General features: G+C 32.1%; 1 long non-coding RNA gene and 1 pseudogene across 1 annotated transcript; one reads left to right on the top strand and one right to left on the bottom strand.

Moving 5' to 3' along the window:
- Positions 1 to 2,892: 2,892 nt before the first annotated feature.
- On the top strand, positions 2,893 to 4,790 carry LOC140664971 (uncharacterized; annotated as a pseudogene).
- A 953-nt stretch (positions 4,791 to 5,743) lies between these two features.
- Positions 5,744 to 9,736, bottom strand: LOC140664896 (uncharacterized). Its single transcript, XR_012046509.1, has 3 exons — positions 8,572 to 9,736; positions 6,557 to 6,759; positions 5,744 to 5,858 (listed from the first exon to the last, which is right to left on the bottom strand). It is a non-coding gene; the product is annotated as an uncharacterized lncRNA (long non-coding RNA).
- Positions 9,737 to 17,621: the final 7,885 nt, after the last annotated feature.

Raw genomic sequence — 17,621 nt, 5'->3', positions numbered from 1 at the left:
TGCACTAAATCCCTTGGGTACCGACACATAGCCTCAGGATTCGCATACTGTACTCAATGTTATAGCCTTTTCCAACCGCAATATCAAAGTCAATACGAATGGATAGTGTCACACCACATGATTTCTGGTGAACGGTTTCGCGAAATCATTTGTGCACGTTGCAACGCCAATATCACAATAACCAGACTTATGTACCAATGCAATGAGTGCCTTCTAAAATATTTAGAATTTTTGTTAAACTGCGATGAGAGACACATCGACCTTAATACTATCCCTAATCCACTCATATTACACATGAGCGGTTCTCGATACTATTAGTACCCTAATAAAAGAATATAAGATGTGTCACTCGTCACAGAATTCCCCAACCCCTTCACAATCACACTCCTCATCTCGTTCTGCAGAAGCGCTTCAGAGACTATATATAGTACAATGTATCAAAACACGCTTTTATAAAAAAATAGATAATATGCATGTCATTTTATGCCCTAGATGCTACGATACATTGCTTTTGGAATCCGTAAAGCCTTACTACGAAGAATTCAAGAAACACCATTGTGTAGATGGCACAAGATTTAATAGAAGTAAATGCTACATTTGTGAAAATTACCTAGAAACAATTCGACCTATAGTTCATTGCAATCCATGTGCCAATCGATATCTTGAATTCATCATCGAAATAGAACAACAATACCATAATATTTATGATTATGAAGACCCCGTGATACTAATAATAAATGATGATTAAAAATAAAACATAAAAATAAATTAATACATAAAGAATATATACTATACAATAAGAGTAATAATTATAAGATTACAATCATAAATTAGAACGTAATAAGTTTTATCATCCCATTAATAGAACGTACTTAGACATATACATATACTTTAATATAAATATATACATGTATTTTTCTTTCAGTGAATGAATCCACTTTTGGAAGAAATCGCTGACTTGGTCATTCAACTCTTGTTAATACATATATATATATCCATATAGTTATTATAAATCATTAAAAATGTGTAGACCCAAGCCATATAAATTTAAACCCCATTTTCTTTTAACTCATTGTCACGGTCTTTTTATTTATAAGTGCTATAAGGCTTTATATATTAAGGCAGAAGGAAAAAGATATTGCTCTAGTTGTTTCGCACAAATCCAGGGCAATTACCGTACGTTTTTTATTGTTAAATTTCACGGAATAAGTAATCGAACATTTGAAACGGAACAGTGTCTTATTTGTAGAACTGATTTACTGAGGAATACATCCATTAAAAACTGCACAATCTGCTTTATAGATTACTTAGCAATATGTATAATATTAAGAGAAAGGGGGTTTGATCCTAACAATATTAAGGAAATATTATATGATAGTATCACTAAAGATACTATCAAATTAACAATATATGACGACACTGATGAAATGGAAAATTAAGAAAAAACATATATATATATATATAAAAAAAAAATTACTCACTTTTTATGTATTATTCAATATTATCACCCAAAACAAATTTCCATTGCTTTACTCGGGTCCGACTGTACCAAAACAACCTTTATAAAGGCCCGTATTAATGTTAGCAGCTAAACAGATATACATATATAAATATATATATAAGAAATACAAACATACATATATAAGTAAACACATTAATATGAACATACTATAAGATCACATTATACGTAAGCTTTAAATTAAGAAAATATATATATATATATATCACGATCTGCATATCTTTTCAGTAGAAGAATCCACTCCTTGGAGGGATTGCAGATCTGAGCTTGGCCTGGTCGCAAGGTTTTTATTAATAGTCACATTTATATACACCACACATATATATATATTCGCAATAAGTCACGAAAATCAATAAAAATGTATAGGCCGAAACCTTATAAACCAAAACTGCATTATTTTCTAACACACTGCCCCGGATTCTTTACTTTTCAATGCTATAAAACGTATCATGTTAAGGCTGAGGAAAATAGATACTGTGTAACTTGCTTCCGATTAATTATGGGCAGATTTCAAACATATGAAATTATAAAATTCCACGGCATATTCAGTGATAAATTCGAAGAGAAAAAATGTCATAATTGTGGAAATGACATAGTCGAAAACACTTCAATTAAAAATTGCACTATTTGCTTTATAGATTATTTAATAATATGTATTGTATTAAGAAACAAAGGACATGATCCCTGTAACATAGCAGAACTCTTATATGACTGTATTGATAAAAAAATAATGACTATAACAATGTATGATACAACAAATGAAACAGAAATCTGAAAACATGTAAACAATAAACTCTGATTTCTTTACTTACAGAATGATGTATCATTTAATATTGTTAATTACTACGCAAACCTCCCTTGCTCTTCTCGGGTTTGATTGCGGCAGGCGGCATTTAAATATAACCTCGATATCGCTGTTGGATGTTGGAGAGTGCAACCTTCCGCATAAAATTCCTAACTCCACGGAAACTTATATCCAACTCCTGCATTCCGACTATAATCATGCGTATATAATGCAATGCAAAGTTGAACTTTCAAGAATAATATATTATTGTGGCATGCATTCACACGTTTCTGTCGTACATAATGGACGAGCCGATTATATGCATGAAACCGGACATGCACAGTGCACAAGAATGTTTCGTGACGGTACTCTTTCACTTGGAGCGAGAGTCTTAATCGACGGGATCCGAGTCAATCAGACTTCCTCCTATAGTATCACCATGGCTGGAAGCATAAGCAACGATGGAAAATGTAAGGGCACGCAGTACTCCGACTTCTATGGAACGTGGGACGACGTTGTCGTGCAAGCAGTCGCAAAAATATCTTTGAAGACAGCTTATGTCCCCGTTAAGCTAAACACAGGGAAGATAATGTTAAAATCAGGAACAGTCTGTACACTTAGCGAAGGATCAAAATCCTGCAAACATTGACTCAGAAGATGGATATACTTACTGGGAACCAATGCCTACCTCTTCATGCAATTTTCATCAATATGATGTATTGTACGAAGGACCTGCAACCAAAACTACAGACGACAACAGCGCAGGGAAGTCACCCATCGTGTATAGTCTGACAACACAAGACATAACCTTCGCACTGACAAAGACCCGGGAACAGCCATTGTGCGGATATACTCTTCTTCGTACAGAGCATCCCAAGCTTTTCATCCTGGAAACAAAGAAGGGAGATGTTTTCGCGGAAGGAGGAACAATTCCAATCGATAACCTCGACATCTTTGCATATATGAATTCAAAATTCGTATATGTCGAAAAACATATAAGACATCAAATGACATCTCTTTATCATAATGTTATTCAACAAAGATGCGAGTTAGAAAAGAACGTAATAACTAACACCTTATCAATCGCCACCTTACAGCCTGATGAGTTTGCTCATCGATTAATGAAAGGACCAGGATTCATGGCTGTCACAGCTGGAGAAGCAGTACATGTAGTAAAATATATTCCTGTTGACGCCACAGTCAGAAGAACAAAGGAATGCTACTCTGAACTTCCTGTAACAGTAAGAAATACTTCATTATTTCTAACGCCAAAATCTAGAGTGCTCACAAAATTTGGCACTCAAAAGGAATGTAGCTTCGAACTACCAACACTCTATCGCATAGACGATACATGGATTCAACTTACTCCCGATCCACAAGTCAGACAATTACCTCCACAACGATTACATCCGATGACCTCCTTGAGTTGGAAATATCTCACTCCAGGCCCATTGGCGATTAGTGGAATATACACTGAAAAAGATAGAGAAGCTACGAGATCACATAATGTTTCCTGCTGAGAAACCAGCGCTTCTCAACTTCGTAGCTCGTGGGATGACAGGACAAGCAGTTGTACCAGGAGAAGTCTCATTATACAGCCTGTTGGACAAAAAGGCACTCCAAAAAATAGCCTCAAATACCGCCTCAAGGATATAGAGCGGATTCGTAACCTTCGGGTCAGCGACAGCCGGAATTCTCGGAGTATTTATAGTCATAAGAGTTATTAAGTTGACTATCGACACGGCAATCCATGATTATGCACTACACACCGTATATGGATGCAGTCTGCACCTGCTGGGCGCCGTATGGAGTTCCCTCACACATCTTTTACTTCATCTGGCACGAGGACTCGTAAATCGGCGAAAGCTACAACCGGAAGAAGGACAATCTCCCCCAGGGCAGACGGAATCCTTTTTAGCAACACCAACAACACCAAAAGACGAACACACTATTAACAACACCACAGCGGTAAACACGACCACCCCTATCCCCACTGTCTATACCGATCTACGCGAACGATTAAATGATATAGAACAAATCCCTACGAAAAACATCGGGAATTCGTTCTTAAATAAGAGGGGGGGATGTGACGTCCCGCCAAAAATAAAATTTTCAAAAACACAAATATACTGTTCAATTATAAAATGTACGCTATATATATATACAATTCGGCATATTACCAAATGCTTGCTTATACAAAATCATAATTAAGTAATATTGTCCTTAATGAATATAAAAATTAATCATACAATCATAGTTATTCAATTATATTATATTAAGTATTAATTAAAAATTAAAGTCAAAGTCTCTTACGGTTATATATATATATATATATATATATATATATATATATATTCTAAATATATATATTTTTATATATTTATATTGATAAATATAAATTTTAAACAAATTAACTTCTCACAAAATTAGACCAAACTTATCAAACTAGATGTAAAAATCACCTATTCTCAAAAGGACAACCAGTAGTTAAATACATATAAAAACGACGCACTGACGATACTCGAATAAAATACATTTATCCGTATACATATATATATAAAACATATATATATATGTACAAAATATATAAATACTACCGATATTAATCCGCGTCCACTAAAAATGTAAATTTATATGGAAGATTTATTTTTTTTTTTTACAAAGCAATGGTTGTTGGAACTAAAATTAAAAATCTTATATATATATCTTATATACTGGGTGTCAAAAGGGTATTATCAAAATTAAAATTAAATATTTGCTCAAGAGTTAACTTTCGCAGCTGAATAAAATCAATATTAGAAAAACAAAAGCACCATATGTCAAAATAAATTCAATAAAATATACTAGAAATAAGAATATAGTCTCCCATATAAATATTTTCAAACATGTAAAATTAATCAATAAAACAAATGTGATGCAACGAGAGAGAAAGTATTCAAAATTCTTATAAGTAATATTATGTTGAGGAATAAAATATATATAACATAATAGTCATTAAATCTCTCTCGCTGCAATACGAATAAGTCTTAGCGTTGTATGAAAAATCGATAATTAATATGACGCACGCGATAACAGCGACACAAAGACTCATGAAATCACATATAATCAAGTAGCCTAAACATCCTGACGATCAGCGAAGAAGCTTCTTCTTAATCGAATATATAAACCAATACTTGATTACCATTTTAGTTGAAGCAAGTGATTATAAAGAAATCGCTTGAGTATAATCGCGAGAGCTTCCTCGAAATATAACAACGGATACTTAATTATAAAGTTCGTATCATCTTATCGAAATTGATATCGAAGAACTCACTCGGTTCCAATAACTCCAGAGGAAAAGACTTCCTTCTCCAAACCAAAGTCCATCTCCATACGAACAAGATCAACCAACCAGAAGGAACTTGAGTCCTTCTGATAACTAGTGGAAGGAGAGATTGAGAGTGGGGACGAACCTCAGGAGTCAGTTGAGCGTATGGACTGCAAACAGTCGTAATTCAGGAGTCGTGAAGAAGTCGTCCTAAGTTGTAGAATCTCTGAGTCTTTGTTCGCTGCGTCCTAAAATATAATTCAACTTAGCTTTACTGACTACTACTTTGTGTCGTCAAGGTAGAGTCTTTAAATATTTTAAGATTTTTCTCCGCGACTCATTTTAAATTAACTTAGATTTAATACTATATTACCATTGATACCTTTAATTTCAATACAGTGCGGATGTAACTCTCGTTTTAATTAATAACATTATTATAGCAACTTATATACTTGCAACTTTGTAAAATTATTTTGATATTTGAAATATATCAGCTAATTCTTGCATTACTTTAAGTGAATTGTTAGATCCAGTGTTCCTACATTTCCGAGCCAACATTTACTATAAACAATTAGATATTATACAAATTATTACTACAATATTAACTAAATATCAAAGCCATTAGAATTTTATCATTTACTCTATCTGGATAAAGCGATAGCGAATCCCGAGCCTGGGAAAGAGCAAAGTGACGTGCCCCTCGTTACAGTTCAGGCAGAGCTGAGACTTAGTCGATGAGCCGTCTGGGCGTCGTTTAATCCAGATTATTAACAAATGTTAATCTCGCAAAATAAAAAATAATTTACGATAATTTATAGTAGATGCCTGGTACTCGCCGCGCCGGTAAAAGGTACAAACAGTTACGCGCCGCTTTACGCCAACAACGGCAACTTCAAAAACAAATTAATGCTTTTAATCAAATAACTGGAAATAGTGAAGAACTTACTATAGATATACCAAATAATCAAAGGATCGTTGTTGAACTCTTTGAGTGGCCGCAGGCTTTAGAGCCAGTTGACATTGTCAGCACCCGAAGAACCTTCGAGTTCATTGGATGGCCTGGACCACTGGCGCAGATTGAACTATTTCTTCCTGAGATCTCTGTTGCAGACATTCTGTCACGTGCTGTGACCCACTGTTATCGTCTACCTAGGTGTCAATAACAGGGTTACTCTCTATTTAGTTTTTTGGATGATCTGTCTAAATCGGCTATACCCAGGGCTCCGCCGAGAGCAGGATCAATGTGTACTAGGAATTAATAAATCGGGGAATTTTTTTACTGATCAGGAATGATGATAATAGAGGCTTGATTTAAAAAATTTTTTATGATATTATCTAAATTGTAAATAATGTTTTCTTTGTTTTCTTCTATAAATTGGATTAAAGTTTCTAATATGACTTCAGGGTCAACGAAGAGATTTTGTTGAAATTCAGAATCAGTTGTCTGAGGCCTCATTTATTTTATTTTATTTGATAAGAAAAATTAAGAAAGTTGAAAATAAAGCGATTAAATTTATGACATATATATTTGAAAATGATTAAGAATGTTAAGCAAACGCGTTGAATTCCGTTATTGTATATTTGATATAGTCTGGTGGTCAGAATACAATTCACTCGGCACCAACGAGAAGCTGAGGAAGTTCTAAGAACTCCATGACACCATGACAATTATCGCGTATGCAATGAACGTGACGCACAATGACACTCGAGTCAATTAAAGATGAAAGAGAAAAAAAAAAAAAAGAAATATAAAATTCTAAAATTATATCTGCAATAGTTCTGAATTTATTCAATTTTAAGTTGGAGCAATAATTATGATTAGAAAATTTCAGTTTTGAAATTATAAATAGATTGTGATTAATTTTCAATTATATTAGAATTGGGATAAGGATTAAGGTGGTTTGTGATAGTAATTATGAGGGATTACGTACTTACTGTTGTTGTATGGTAGAATTCACCGTCGCAGCAATTCCAAATATATACTGATTTTGAAAGTTTTAATTTACGACTTGTATAATGTAAGAGCAAATTTCTCATTAATTAATGACTGCTTTAATATGAAGAACAAAGTTAAATTGTGAAATTTAAATGATTTGGATTTATATTGAATGTAGATATCTCTTTCCTTAAGAGAAAGTCAACTGTTGTAATATGATTTTATTTTTCATGAATTTCGTTGATGCATCTATTCATGTAATAAGAAAAGATTATTAAAATTGTTATTGCTCATATATATATATATATATATATATATATATATATTAATAAGAGTATGGTTCTTTGCACTGTGTAGGGAGGTATCATATAAAGAAATGTACACTGGAATATGGTGTGGTGGAGGCCAGCGATATAATTTATTGTTTCAAAATCACTGTCTCCGATGGAAAATAGGAAGAAGAGATTAAGCAAGGGATGCTCCGTTATTTTTATTATTAAATTAAGTATAACGAGTAGTTAATTCTCTTACATTGATAGATCGATTATTTAATTTCATTCTAAATTTGCAAATTTCTTGATAGTATAGTATTTTAACTTTATAATTCTTGAGAGTAATATCAGAATGTGAGTCAATTTGTAATTTTATAAGAGTCAATAGCCTGAACTGTGAGTTATTCAAAAGAGTGAGATATATATATATATATCTTGTATGTATATCTAGTTAACTGTAGAAAATTTTTATTTCGGAGCTTGAAGGTGGAACAGTTTATTGCATTAGTCGTAAAAGCATATGTCTAGATTGTAATTATAATTGTTTTGCAAAATTGAAGTCGTTAAAGTAATATGATGTCATATAAATGTCAAGCACGATGTGTTATAAATAGTGGTTCAATTCGGAATTCTTTTCTTTTTTATTATATTTTGTTGGAATATGAGTGCGTTTTCTTTTTTATTAAAATAGTAATATTTTTCTTGATTGATCATATGCGCATGTGTGTGTATGTATTTAAAATAGTGACTTACCTTTATTAATGTCTCTAGTTTTGCTGATTTTCCTGAGCCTTTTCCTCATACTCTGGACGTCGTGGATCTCCCTCAGGGATGTCAGTGGTAGAGGTTGAGACAGGATGCAGCTTGATTTCAACCAAAGGTCCGGGCCAGCCAATAAATTCAAAGGTTCTTCGCGAGATGGGAACTTCGATTGAGTTAGATGCAGGAAGCTGATCAAAAAGTTCTACGACAATCCTTTGATTGTCCGGTACGTTAATTGAATTGTCTTTTTCTACTTGGCTGAAGCCGTTATCACTGTTCGAAATTTGTCTCTGTCGACGTAAAGCGGCACGTAGTTGTCTATGTCGTTTACCGGCGCGACGAGAACCAGGCATTTACTATAAATTATAATCAAAATTTTATTCTAATTTGAAAAGTTATTCATTTCAGTTTGACAATCTGGATCAAGCGACATTCAAGCAGCTCATCGACTAAGTCTCAGCTCTGCTCGAACTAACACGAGGGGCACGTCACTCTGCTCTATCCCCAGGCACGGGTCTCGCTAACGCTCAAGATCCAGACGTACTTTAAATATTTAATCGATATTAAATTAAATATAGTAAATACTGATTGGGAGTGAAGGAACACTGTATTAAAATAATGAACTTGTGAATATTTCGAAATAAGCGACTATGTATTTTAAAAGCTTGAAGATTTTACAAACACTGCAAGTAATTACAAATGTTGGTGTAAAAAGGTACAACCGCACTGTACCAGAAATTGGAAATTAATTAACAATAAAGTAATAATTCTTAATTATAATGTAAAGTAAGTCGAAGCTCTAAATTATAATACAAGACGAGTCGCGAAGACGAGAAAGTAAAGTATTATTAAAGATCTACCTTGACGACACAAAGTAGCTGACGAAAATTAAGTTAAAATTGATTTTAGGACGCAGTGAATGTATAAAGACACAGAGACGACTTTTCACGACTTCGGACTAACGTTTCGGAGAGATGTTGAAGTGACTTATTAGGTTGATGAGTTGTTGGCGACTGTTCACTTCGGATGTTATAATGCGACTCACTTCGTCCGCAAGCTCGACTGACGTTCTGCGGTCCGTCCCCACTTTCGGGTCACCTCCCTCTAGGCGTCCGGTGGATCCAAGACTTCCGGGGTTGGCTACTCGTTTGGTGGAGATGGATACTAGATCTTGGTGAGGGAACTCTCCGCCTTCGAAGACGTCAGAAGCGGTGAGCTCTTCTTAATCTTAAGTTGATATTCAGCGATGAATATCAAAAGGCACGTTGTTATAATATTTAGTTTCTCTGCGTCAATAGATAAGAATAATATTCGGTTTCATCGGGTCTCTGCGTCAAGAGATAAGAATAATATTCGATTTCACTGAGTCTTTCTGCGTCAAGAGATAAGAATAATATTCGATTTCACTGAGTCTTTCTGCGTCAAGAGATAAGAATAATATTCGATTTCACTGAGTCTTTCTCGCCGTCGCCTATTGCGTCATCATGCGAATGAAAGGCTCTTTGTATTATAAAATAATTTCGCACTCTTATATTATAATTCTTTTTACAGCAAGAGAGACTTATTAATTTAACTATAACAAGAGTTAATATTCATTCTCAAAATTATTATGTCTCATCATTAATATTTCTTTTCTTATTAATTTATGCTTTTATATTTAAATTTCCTTTAATTTTCTCTTTTGTTGTATCACATATTTTATATTGACATATCTGCTTTTATTATAGAATCCATATGGAAGATTTAATTAATGCAATTTGGTACTGTTATTTTAATTTATAATTCCTTTCTATCGTGATTCCTTATGGTTTAGCATAGGAGACTAGCTCTCCTTTACGTATATATGAATATATATATATATATATATATATATATATATATATATGTATAATATTACACACACAATAATCTTAAAGTGTCAATTGTTAGCTGCTCATAGAGCATTTCCAGGAGACGCCACGTGGAGGCCAATTGACACATAACTCGGAATTCTTTATAATATGAACATAATAGTTGCTAAAATAAAAAAATGTAAATATTTTGCACCTACAATTAATATATAAAAGAAGTAAAAAATTATATTTTAATTTTAAAAAATTTCGAGTTAACTGTCTCCCATTTTATTCGATCCGTCATAAGGCCGCGAATTTTTACATATTTTTTACTCGTTCCGCATTAAATGCCGCAAGTAAAAGTAAAATAAGTCGGATCGTACCGCTCGAAGAGCCGCGATCGTTTTACTCGTTCCGCATTAAATGCCGCAAGTAAATGTAAAATAAGTCGGATCGTACCGCTCGAAGAGCCGCGATCTATTTATATATGTAATGATGATTTTACATATGTTTTATGTTCTTCAGTTTTTGATATTTTATCTTTATTCCTTTTGATCTTTTAGATATTATATTTATTTCTTCTCTTCCTCCATTGTTATTTTTTGTAATTGCATATATCTTGACTCTTAATATAAAGTCTAACATTTGAATTCTATATGGATAACACTCATTATTCTGGTTAAACCAATCTTCATCAGCATGCTGGACGTGCTTTACACAAATCTTAAAGAGCTTTTTCTTTACATCTTTAAAATGCCAATACGTCTTGTAACTTAAATTTATTGCTTCAAGTTGTAGAGTAATAATCTTCAAAAATGAATCTGTTGGCCTTGATAGCCATTCTATTTCAGGATCATCTTCGTCTTGATGTTCATATTCACGTAGCTGAATATAGATTTCATTATCGTTTAATTCTTCCATCGATGTTTTCAAATTTTTTTCACGGCAGCTGTCGCACTTTGTATTCTTGTAACCGTAACGAGCAATATATCCTGCGAAATATGAAATTGCATTTTTTTCATATGCCTCTGAATTTAAGTTGTTCTCCTTGTTGGTCTTTGTTATTTCATCCGAAGAGTCGGAATTTTGTTCTGAATGTTTAATAATTTCTTCAAAGGCTGTCGCAATGATATTATCAGAGTCGTCATCCATTTCAGTTAAACAAATAAATTCTTCTTGTAATGGAATATTGTTGTTTTCTATTTCATCATGAACTACCGGTTTACCATCCGTCAATGAAAACGTTTCTTGACAAGTTACATTTCCTCTGTCGCTTCCATAAATATATGCACTTGATAAAATATGCTGCAACGTTAACCGTACCATTCTGGCAGTTGGATTACGGTTGAATCCTCCTCGTCCTCTAATTTTTCCAAATGTATGTTGGACAGAATCTTGGTTGCATAGTGCAGTGGCAAGCTTGAAATCCGGATAATGTTGTTTGATGGAACGATACGTTGATAAAATTGCTTCCACAGTAGTAATCATTCCATCAAAGCACGGAGGTCTCGATATCTTGTTGGGAGAAGTACTCCACTTCGAACACCATTCAATGAAAGACGTTAATAATTCTTCAACCATTGCATTATCATCTGATAACGGATCCTTTTCTCCTTTCCAATTATTTATGTGATATACATTCATAGCATCTATTACTTTATTCATTTTGTAAACAAATTCCGCAGATGCTTTCCATGAAAAACTTTTTAACGTATTGCTTTGACCTGCTGTTGATATTGCTGCAGCAAATCTTGCACTTAACATTTGAAATGCTCTTTTCACATTCATGACTTCAAAATTGTTTGGGTAAAAGTGTGCGTAGGTAATGTGATTCAATAAATTTGAAGTATTTAATTTTTTGTCAAATTGCCATGTTGCAAATAAGTCGTAAAAAGACGTAATGATTTCGCTATTTACATAAATATACTTATGAGATCTCAACTGGCTAATTAACCGTTTGATAAGATGGGGCCAATCAAAAGAAGCAAAATAAATTTCATTGTTTAATGAAAGACGGTTCATGTGGAGAAATTTTCCAATTATTAAAAGCTTTTCTATTTGCTCCACCTTGGTCACATGTGATTATCTGTACATTTGCCCCTACTTTTTTAAATTTTTGTAAATATATCTCGGTGAGTTCAATAATCTCCTTATGTGTTGAACTTTTAGTCAAAAAGTATGCTACTATTTGCCGCCAAGGATTTTCTGCATTAATGCTATCAAAAATAGTAGAATATGTCCCGCTGGTTCATTGCTTCGTCCCAAAGGTCCGAGATCTATTAATCCTTCAATGAGATATATTTCCGACTATATTCTTCAAATTTTTTTATCGACATCTCATCAAATTTCAAACAACAAACTGTCTGAGAAGATGGTAGTTTAGATAAACTTTCTTGAATTTTGGAAAATATTTCCTCGCAGAATCCTGGTCGAATTTCTGTTTCAGAAATTCAATTTCTGACAGATGATACTGATGGCAGATTTAATCCAGCCTTTCTCATCCGTGAATATTCACTTGCTGAATAATAAAACATTTGTTTCGCAAGATCTTTTTCTTTTTTTGTATATTCTGACGTTCCTTTATGTAATTGAAGTTTAATCATTGTTCTCGCAAGTGGCTTTTGACACTTCTTTCCATCCAAAAATTCATTAACACTATGTTTGCAAACACTCTTTCTTTTTCGAACTTCAGAATTGCGACGTTGCAACATAGCAATGATATTTTTTTGTTTTCTTTTTTTTCTCAAGAAGTTTTTTTAATCTCAAATTTTCTTTCTTTAATTTTTCGATTTCAGTGATGTCATCTTCGTTATACACTTTTTGATGGGCAGACTTCTTTTGCAGTTTTTTTCGCTTCTTTTGCACATTTGTTTTTATTTCCACTTCTCCTTGAGAGTAATTGTCAATAAATAATGGAAATAGATTTTCCTTATTGAGCCATTCCTCGTCGTCTGTGAAGTTACTTCCAAAATTGCATAAAAGTTCCTTTTCAGAAGGGTAACACTTTTTAGTTGTCATTGTTGTTGCGACTTCTTCATTTGTGTTATCTCTGGTACTTTCTGCGGTGTCTATTTGAAAGTCGGTGTAATCGACTTCCATCGGAGTGCAATCTCGATTATTTGATTGTGATGAATGGTCAACGACATTATCCTGCATAAATTTTTTAATAATTCCAGTTTCTTCTGCAATGCTTTTATCATTGTCTTCAACAGAAATGACAGAAAAATTTGCAGTCTCCTGTAAAACCCATGGTATGGGATTTTTTCCAATATGCAATCTTGTACGGCTAATAAAATCTTCTTTATTAAAGTGATCCGCACATAATCCTGCTTTCTGAATTGATGCCGGGGACCACTTAAGTAACTTTTCATTACCTGTTTAAATACATCAGATTTATTTAAATATTATTTATGTACGATGTATATACACTGGGAAAAAACATTACATATTTCCAATCACATTGCGTAAATGACTCTAATTTTATTAATAAAATAATTTTTATTAAAAAATGTCATTGAAACTTAATTAAAAATTTTATTGTTTTTTAATGTGTGCATACACTCTGTTATTGTATTGTAATATATAAATAAATATGTAATATCTGAAACAAATTATTATTTTCGTATTTTCCATAAAGAGATTTAGATTTAAATAGAATTTTAAGGAAATGCCGCAAACTTCAAAATACAAAATTGAATGAGCTACAGTGCATTTGATAGGGAGAGAGCGGGGGTCTAGGGTATATAAAAAGTCTAAGATGGTTTGGGTGCATGGTCTTAATTTATGAGAAATTTGTATATAAAGTTAAGCATTCGCCGAGCTCTGCTCAAGTACTTTTGACAGCGTCATTAAAGCATAGATTGCCGTGGCTGACAAGGAGAAGGCGCGAAATTAAAGTCACTGATTTTGATCGGGGATTTTTTCTAGTATAGTACTCTATTAGAACAGTATTTGAGTAAAGGCGTAACCTTCAGCCGTGTTCGAGAAAATTTATTTAAAAGAAATATGATAGATGGTTTTTAATTAATCAATTGTCATAATTACGATTATCTTTCTAATTAAATATTACTATATCGTAATTAAATATTATTATATCGATTTATATCGTATTTGGTGTCATTTTAATCACAAAAATTTCATTAATCCATTAAATTTATTTTCAAACCGATAAAATACGAAACAAAATTTTGAATTTTTATTTTATAAGATATTTATATTACAGATAAAATAAGATCTCCACGAGACTGGTGAGTCGTCGAAAGCGAGAGAGAGAACAAATAAGGAGTAAGCGAGATAAACGACATCAAAGAGTTCCGAAGTCTTGCTCGCGAGGATTCCTTTATCCATTGTTTTTCGTATCATATATCTCACTACAGAAAATAAAACTTTTTTTATTTTGTCTTTTATCGATTTGAAAATAATTTTAATGGATTAATGAGATTTTTGCGATTAAAATGACACCAAACACGACATACATCGGATAATTTTTAATTAATCAATAGTCATAATTATGAATATCTTTCTAATTAAATATCCGATTTATATTGTATTTGGTATCATTTTAATCACAAAAATTTCATTAAAATTATTTCCAAACCGATAAAATGCGCAATAAAAAAATTTTATTTTTTACAATAAGATGACATATTATACAAAAATTGTAGTATTTCCCATAATCTTACAACATCTTACCACAAATGTTTATTTATCTATAAACAAATTAATTTGTTTTTAGATAAATAAATATTTGTAGTAAAATTACATACAAAAAATAAAAAAACGAGAAAAAAAAATTGCAGCGACGGAAATCTAGTTCGCAGCGTGATTGATACGGACCCAAATACCCGAACCACACCATCTTTACGTTGAGTGCTATCAAGTCACATAGAAAAATAGAAAAATAAAAAATATAGAAAAATAGTTGTTAAAAAAAAAGTTGATACCGCGTAGTCTTGAATTCACTCGCTGCAAAGAATAAAATTATGATCGCGCGGCTTAGACTAGTCGGTCACGCGCTTCACGTTTTAACGACGCTGTCAAAGGTATTTAAACAGAGCTTGGCGAACTTTAACTTTATGTGCAAATTTCTTACAGGGGAGTATACGACGTGGTGATTACCGATTCAAACGAGGATTTTTTTTATGTGTAGTACTTAATTAGAAACAAGTTCTGTTAAAGCGAGAGAACACGCTTCTCAAGCATTCGTCTAAAAAAAATGTTGAAGATTTGCCAGCATTTCTTAAGACGTTGCGATGAAGCGTTATCGAAGTGCCCCGGTGGCTTGGTTGGTAGCGTTCTTTTTTAGTAACCGCGAGATCCCTGGATCGAATCTCACCATGTGTAACTATTTTTTTTTAATTTTTGTGTAATTTATTTTTTTTTGTTCCTAGGAATATTTTATAACATTAATAAATAAATATTACAGTTTTTTTTAATAATTGACATTTTATTTTTAACATTTTTTTCCATATATTAAAAGAAAATTCGAATGCTTTCTGTCAAAAATATAATATAAGGAAATGTTTAATATACGAGAAATATATTACTACTAATAAAATAAATAAGTATATAACAATTATCAATAATAACGCGGATATTTTGGTAATTTAAAAGTTTATAACAATTTTGTAGTTTTGTTTGATATAACAATTTTGTAATATGTAACGTTTGTTGTAAGAATAAAAAATGTATGCTATACAAATTTTTTTGATTTATTTTTGTTCTTTATATATTTCGACTTGTATATATTATTTACAATTAATACTAATATGCTAACGAAAAAAAATAATTATTGTAAATTTACTTATTTATTTTATTAGTAGTAATATATTTCTCGTATATTAAACATTTCCTTATATTATATTTTTGACAGAAAGCATTCGAATTTTCTTTTAATATATGGAAAAAAATGTTAAAAATAAAATGTCAATTATTAAAAAAACTGTAATATTTATTTATTAATGTTATAAAATATTCCTAGGAACAAAAAAAAATAAATTACACAAAAATAAAAGAAAAAAAAATAGTTACACACGGTGAGATTCGATCCAGGGATCTCGTGGTTACTAAAGAAGAACGCTATCAACCGAGTCACCGGGGCGCTTCGATAATGCTTCATCGCAACGTCTTAAGAAATGCTGGCAAATCTTCAACATTTTTTTAGACGAATGCTTGAGAAGCGTGTTCTCTCGCTTTAACAGAACTTGTTTCTAATTAAGTACTACACATAAAAAAATCCTCGTTTTAATCGGTGACCACCATGTCATATACTTCCTTGTTAGAAGCTAAGGCCTATGCACCTAAATCCTTTCAAACTTTTTATATCCTCAATTGCCCCTATCGAATGTACTACAGCTCATTCAATTTCGTATTTCGCGACATCTCCTCAGTATGTACAACATGAACAAATTTAGTACAATCAAAAATTAGTATAACGCAATTATATTTAAATCCTACATGATACTACCACAGAAATTCGAAATAAGAACATTTTTAACAAAATTATATTGTTTGTTATTTTATTAAAATGTATTTAAAAAGTTTAAATTATTACATAAAATTGTTTGAAATTTTTTTGACTTATCAGTCATTTCTTTGTTTTTTAAAAATAAAATTCAGTTTTATTTATTTATTGTTAAATATTTTTGGTATTGATTTTTTACTTACTGCAGTTTTTTATCCAAATGTCAAATCTGATATCAGTCCTTTGTGAAAAACGAAATAGTTTACAATTCTCTGATTTGACATTATTACAGTTTTTATATGCACATCTGTCAAATACCGTAATCTTTTTCACACTATCACTATCCATTTTCATTCACGAAAAATATCTGAAATAATCTGAAAAAAACACCTCTCCGGGCGCGAACAGAAAAACACCGAAAAAGAAATTTCAGCGAATTTCTACTAATCTCGTGATTTTTTCACCACACTTAGAAAAATCACAAGATAAGTTTTCAGTAACTTTTCAGTAACTACAATAAAAAAATTGTAAGATACTGAAAATCACTAAATTATAGCTCAGTAACACAATATACTTCTAACAATAAGACACTCGACATGATCACTCGAGAACGCCGAACATGTATGAGTGTTGAGCAGTTGAGCGAAAACAAGCGATAAATGAAACAACACGCAAATGCGTGTTTCTTCTGTTTGGGAGTTAATTCCCGCTTTCAACTGTTCTTTTCAAATCTATATATTCGAATC

This window comes from Anoplolepis gracilipes, chromosome 4, assembly GCF_047496725.1.
Source record: "Anoplolepis gracilipes chromosome 4, ASM4749672v1, whole genome shotgun sequence".
NCBI classification, from domain to species: domain Eukaryota; kingdom Metazoa; phylum Arthropoda; class Insecta; order Hymenoptera; family Formicidae; genus Anoplolepis; species Anoplolepis gracilipes.
The sequence above is the reverse complement of the archived record's forward strand: the minus strand, read 5'-3'. Positions and strand labels throughout refer to the sequence as shown.